Raw genomic sequence first — 6000 nt, forward strand, 5'->3', positions numbered from 1 at the left:
TCCATAAAAGTCTGCCATGTAAACTGTTAACTTATTACTAACACTGAAGTGAAACATTAATTTCTAGTTAGTGATTGAGGGATTATGTAGAAGCTCCTAATGTGAGTGATTATCTCGCAACCGGGCACCCTGCTGAGCTTCTAAAAGAAGCCCCCAGCCCCCAGGTGGGCCCATCACCTGCACCTCCCTCCCCAAAGTTATGCTTCCTGAAACACCAGCCGTGTGTCACAGGATGGGTGCTTGGGCTGTTACAGTGCCAACTTCAATAGGCACATACCCAGTGTCTCATAGTACTCACTGATTTCATAGCCCTTTAAACATAGTATAGCTTTATCAGGAATGTAAGTTGAATTATATTTTAGGCATTTATTGAGTGTATGGTTTTCTATCTTTGCTTGGCAAATACAATAAAATATGTTTTCTACCACAAAGCCAATCTGATATTTCTAGAATTTATGCTTCCCCAGCTGGTGATGGATTAAGGTTCCTGTAATGTTCCTGCGACCGGCGCATTTAGTGCAGGCGGCTGCGACTGGCGCATTTAGCAACAGCGAGAGGAGCTACCCCATGTCAGAGGTCACGGGCGGCGGCCGGGAGGACCAACCCCACCTCCAAAGAGCGGTGGCTGCGCCGGCACAGGAGGGCCTAGAGGAGCTACTCCACGTTCAAGGTCAGAAGGGGCGGGGGTGAGAAGATACCTCTCGTCCAAGGTAAGGAGCAGCGGCGGCACTTTGCTGGAGCAGCGGTGAAGAGCTACCCCATGCCCAAGGTAAGAGAAACCCAAGTAAGATGGTAGGTGTTGCAAGAGGGCATCAGAGGGCAGACACACTGAAACCATACTCACAGAAAACTAGTCAATCTGATCACACTAGGACCACAGCCTTGTCTAACTCAATGAAACAAAGCCATGCCTGTGGGGCCACCCAAGACGGGCGGGTCATGGTGGAGAGGTCTGACAGAATGTGGTCCAATGGAGAAGGGAATGGCAAACCACTTCAGGATTCTTGCCTTGAGAACCCCATGAACAGTATGAAAAGGCAAAATGATAGGATACTGAAAGAGGAACTCCCCAGGTCAGTAAGTGCCCAATATGCTACTGGAGATCAGTGGAGAAATAACTCCAGAAAGAATGAAGGGATGCAGCCAAAGCAAAAAGAATACCGAGCTGGGGATGTGACTGGTGATAGAAGCAAGGTCCAATGCTGTAAAGACCAATATTGCATAGGAACCTGGAGTGTCAGGTCCATGAATCAAGGCAAATTGGAAGTGGTCAAACAAGAGATGGCAAGAGTGAATGTCGACATTCTAGGAATCAGCGAACTGAAATGGACTAGAATGGGTGAATTTAACTCAGATGACCGTTATATCTACTACTGCAGGCAGGAATCCCTCAGAAGAAATGGAGTAGCCATCATGGTCAACAAAAGAGTCTGAAATTCAGGATTTGGAATGGCTCAACTGGAATTCTGCACTCAGTGCTTGGATGCAATCTCAAAAACGACAGAATGATCTCTGTTCATTTCCAAGGCAAACCATTCAATATCAGAGTAATCCAAGTCTATGCCCCAACCAGTAATGCTGAAGAAGCTGAAGTTGAACGGTTCTATAAAGACCTACAAGACCTTTTAGAACTAACACCCAAAAAAGATGTCCTTTTATTACAGGGGACTGGAATGCAAAAGTAGGAAGTCAAGAAACACCTGGAGTAACAGGCAAATTTGGCCTTGGAATATGGAATGAGGCAGAGCAAAGACTAATACAGTTTTGCCAAGAAAATGCACTGGTCATTGCAAACACCCTCTTGCAACAACACAAGAGAAGACTCTACACATGGACATCACCAGATGGTCAACACCAAAATCAGATTGATTATATTCTTTGCAGCCAAAGATGGAGAAGCTCTATACAGTCAGCAAAAACAAGACCAGGAGCTGACTGTGGCTCAGATCATGAACTCCTTATTGCCAAATTCAGACTGAAATTGAAGAAAGTAGGGAAAACCACTAGATAATTCAGGTATGACCTAAATCAAATCCCTTATGATTATACAGCGGAAGTGAGAAATAGATTTAAGGGTCTAGATCTGATAGATAGAGTGCCTGAAGAACTATGGAATGAGGTTCGTGACATTGTACAGGAGACAGGGATCAAGACCATCCCCATGGAAAAGAAATGCAAAAAAGCAAAATGGCTGTCTGGGAAAGCCTTACAAATAGCTGTGAAAAGAGAAGCAAAAAGCAAAGGAGAAAAGGAAAGATATAAACATCTGAATGCAGAGTTCCAAAGAATAGCAAGAAGAGATAAGAAAGCCTTCCTCAGCCATCAATGCAAAGAAATAGAGGAAAAGAACAGAATAGGAAAGACTAGAGATCTCTTCATGAAAATTAGAGATACCAAGGGAACATTTCATGCAAAGATGGGCTCGATAAAGGACAGATATGGTATGGACCTAACAGAAGCAGAAGATATTAAGAAGAGATGGCAAGAATACACAGAAGAACTGTACAAAAAAGATCTTCACAACCCAGATAATCACGATGGTGTGATCACTCACCTAGAGCCAGATATCCTGGAATGTGAAGTCAAGTAGGCCTTAGAAAGCATCACTATGAACAAAGCTAGTGGAGGTGATGGAATTCCAGTTGAGCCATTCCAAATCCTGAAAGATGATGCTGTGAAAGTGCTGCACTCAATATGCCAGCACATTTGGAAAACTCAGCAGTGGCCACAGGACTGGAAAAGGTCAGTTTTCATTCCAATCCCAAAGAAAGGCAATGCCAAAGAATGCTCAAACTACTGCATAATTGCACTCATCTCACACGCTAGTAAAGTAATGCTCAAAATTATCCAAGCCAGGCTTCAGCAATATGTGAACCGTGAACTTCCTGATGTTCAAGGTGGTTTTAGAAAAGGCAGAGGAACCAGAGACCAAATTGCCAACATCCGCTGGATCATCAAAAAACAAGAGAGTTCCAGAAAAACATCTATTTCTGCTTTGTTGACTATGCCAAAGCCTTTGACTGTGTGGATCACAATAAACTGTGGAAAATTCTGAAAGAGATGGGAATACCAGACCACCCGATCTGCCTCTTGAGAAATCTGTATGCAGGTCAGGAAGCAACAGTTAGAACTGAACATGGAACAACAGACTGGTTCCAAATAGGAAAAGGAGTACGTCAAGGTTGTATATTGTCACCCTGCTTATTTAACTTCTATGCAGAGTACATCATGAGAAATGCTGGGCTGGAAGAAGCACAAGCTGGAATCAAGATTGCCGGGAGAAATATCAATAACCTCAGATATGCAGATGACACCACCGTTATGGCAGAAAGTGAAGAGGAACTAAAAAGCCTCTCGATGAAGGTGAAAGAGGTGAAAAAGTTGGCTTAAAACTCAACATTCAGAAAACGAAGATCATGCCATCTGGTCCCATCACTTCATGGGAAATAGATGGGGAAACTGTGTCAGACTTTATTTTTCTGGGCTCCAAAATCACTGCAGATGGTGACTGCAGCCATGAAATTAAAAGACACTTGCTCCTTGGAAGGAAAGTAATGACCAACCTAGATAGCATATTCAAAAGCAGAGACATTACTTTGCCAACAAAGGTCCGTCTACTCAAGGCTATGGTTTTTCCAGTGGTCGTGTATGGATGTGAGAGTTCAACTGTGAAGAAGGCTGAGCACCAAAGAATTGATGCTTTTGAACTGTGGTGTTGGAGAAGACTCTTGAGAGTCCCTTGGACTGCAAGGAGATCCAACCAGTCCATTCTGAAGGAGATCAGCCCTGGGATTTCTTTGGAAGGCATGATGCTAAAGCTGAAACTCCAGTATTTTGGCCACCTCATGCGAAGAGTTGACTCATTGGAAAAGACTCTGATATTGGGAGGGATTCGGGGCAGGAGGAGAAGGGGACGACAGAGGATGAGATGGCTGGATGGCATCACGGACTCGATGGACGTGAGTCTGAGTGAACTCTGGGAGTTGGTGATGGACAGGGAGGCCTGGCATGCTGCAATTCATGGGGTCACAAGGAGTCGGACAGGACTGAGTGACTGAACTGAACTGAATGTTCCTGTAATGTTGGTGTTGGTTTCTTCCTATTTCTTTGAAGTTTCTGAAACATACTTTTTTGGACAATTTTTGGTGTTGGGCTCATGCTGTGTGAAATGAATTAAAATTTTTTTTCTACCTTCTGGGCCAGTTTAGTTTTAAATACTTCTCTTTGAAATGTTTAAACAAATCACCTGCAAAGCACCTGAAATTAATGTCATTAAAAAAATAATTTTCACACTTACAAAAGACTTAAATGATTTTCTATTGAAGATTTTTGAAACAATTCTGAGTTTGTATCTTTCTAGAAAATAGTCCATTTCATCCAATTTTCAAATTGATCAGAACAGAGCAATAGAGAATTTATAATTTTAAAAACTTTTTTTATCCTAAATATTTTTGTTCTTTTCATGTTCCTGGCTCTCTATGTTTTGCCATGTCTATAAATGCATTTTAGTTTTCAGTTAAAAGCCGTCTCTTCTGCTTTTAACACTCTGACATTTTCTAAAAGCATTCTTGTAGCCTTCTTCATTCTTGTCAAGGTGAAAGTTGCTCAGTCGTGTCTGACTGCAACCCCGTGGACTATGCAGTCCATGGAATTCTCCAGACCAGAATTCTGGAGAGGGTAGCTTTTCCCTCCTCCTGGATATCTTCCCAACCCAGGAATCGAACCCAGGTCTCCTGCATTGCAGGGCGATTCTTTACCAGCTGAGCTATAAGGGAAGCTCAAGAATACTGGAGTGGGTAGCCTAACCCTTCTCAAGTGGATCTTCCCAACCCAGGAATCGAACCAGGGTATCCTGCATTGCAGGTGGATTCTTTACCAACTGAGCTATCAGGGAAGCCCTCTTTTGTCAAAGTAACCACTGAAATTGAATGTTCAACTCCATCTCTGATGAATACTCAGTGAAGGGTCCCTCACTTCCCTCGCCCTCCCCACCTTGACCCCAGGCCCCACAGCTGCTGCTCCTGATGCTGGCTAGTCACGTCTCATGCACACACTCTCAACCACTGCTCTCCCTGTTGTCTACCCTTCCAAGAAATTTAACATTTCACTCCATTTTATACACCAACTACAATGATTTAAACCTACCTATGTTTAAGTGGTTTCAGTGTTCACTGCAGTCTTTTGGTACGATGCTGACTCAGTAAACTCAGTTCTAAATTGCTTAGAATAATCTGTGCAGTTTCTCTTCTCAGAACAGTGGGTAAGTGGTGTAACTTCTGAACACCTACAAATCTGAAAACGTTTTTCCACTGTCTTCACTGACAACAGGCATGTCCGCCAGGCGTAAGTCCTCAGAGATCCCGCCCCCCAGAGCCAGAGGCTTGGCTCCCTATCAACCTCCGGCAAGTCTCCTCTCCTGCAGGCAGGGGTTTCTGTCTGCCTTCCCCCCCTCCATCAACACTGTGTATGCACATAGTCCCCTGCTCATGGTCCCCACGGTGGGGACAGGTGCCTTCCATCTCCACTCGGCCACGGCCCAGAACTTGGCCCCTTCAGAAGCACCAGCCCCACTCTGTCTGCCTGCCCCCAGCACCGACTCTACCTCCTGTAGCGACTCCACCTCCTGTAGCATTGACGAAGGATGCTCATTTTTGCTTCTGCATTTTCAAGTTCCTATAAAGCCTCCACATCACCTCAGCCTGCTCTCTGTATGGATTTCTGCTTCACAAACAGCACAGCTTATATTCTCTTGAAAAGGCCCAGGTCTCCAGATCTCAGGATGAGATTTATGCTGAGGAGTGTAATATCTGATTTCCTCTGTGCGTCCACCCTCTGTCCCGTGGCCCGAGCACCAGCTCACCTGGACCCCGGCCACAACCCTCCCCTCTGACGGCAGCGAGGTCCCTGGTGCTGGGCCCATGGTAGCTCAGATGTATGTGCTTCTGCTTATGGAAGGCGAGGCTCTTCACGTGTTAAGAAAATGGAACAAGATGATCTAAC

This window comes from Bubalus kerabau, chromosome 11 (assembly GCF_029407905.1).
Source record: "Bubalus kerabau isolate K-KA32 ecotype Philippines breed swamp buffalo chromosome 11, PCC_UOA_SB_1v2, whole genome shotgun sequence".
NCBI lineage: Eukaryota > Metazoa > Chordata > Mammalia > Artiodactyla > Bovidae > Bubalus > Bubalus kerabau.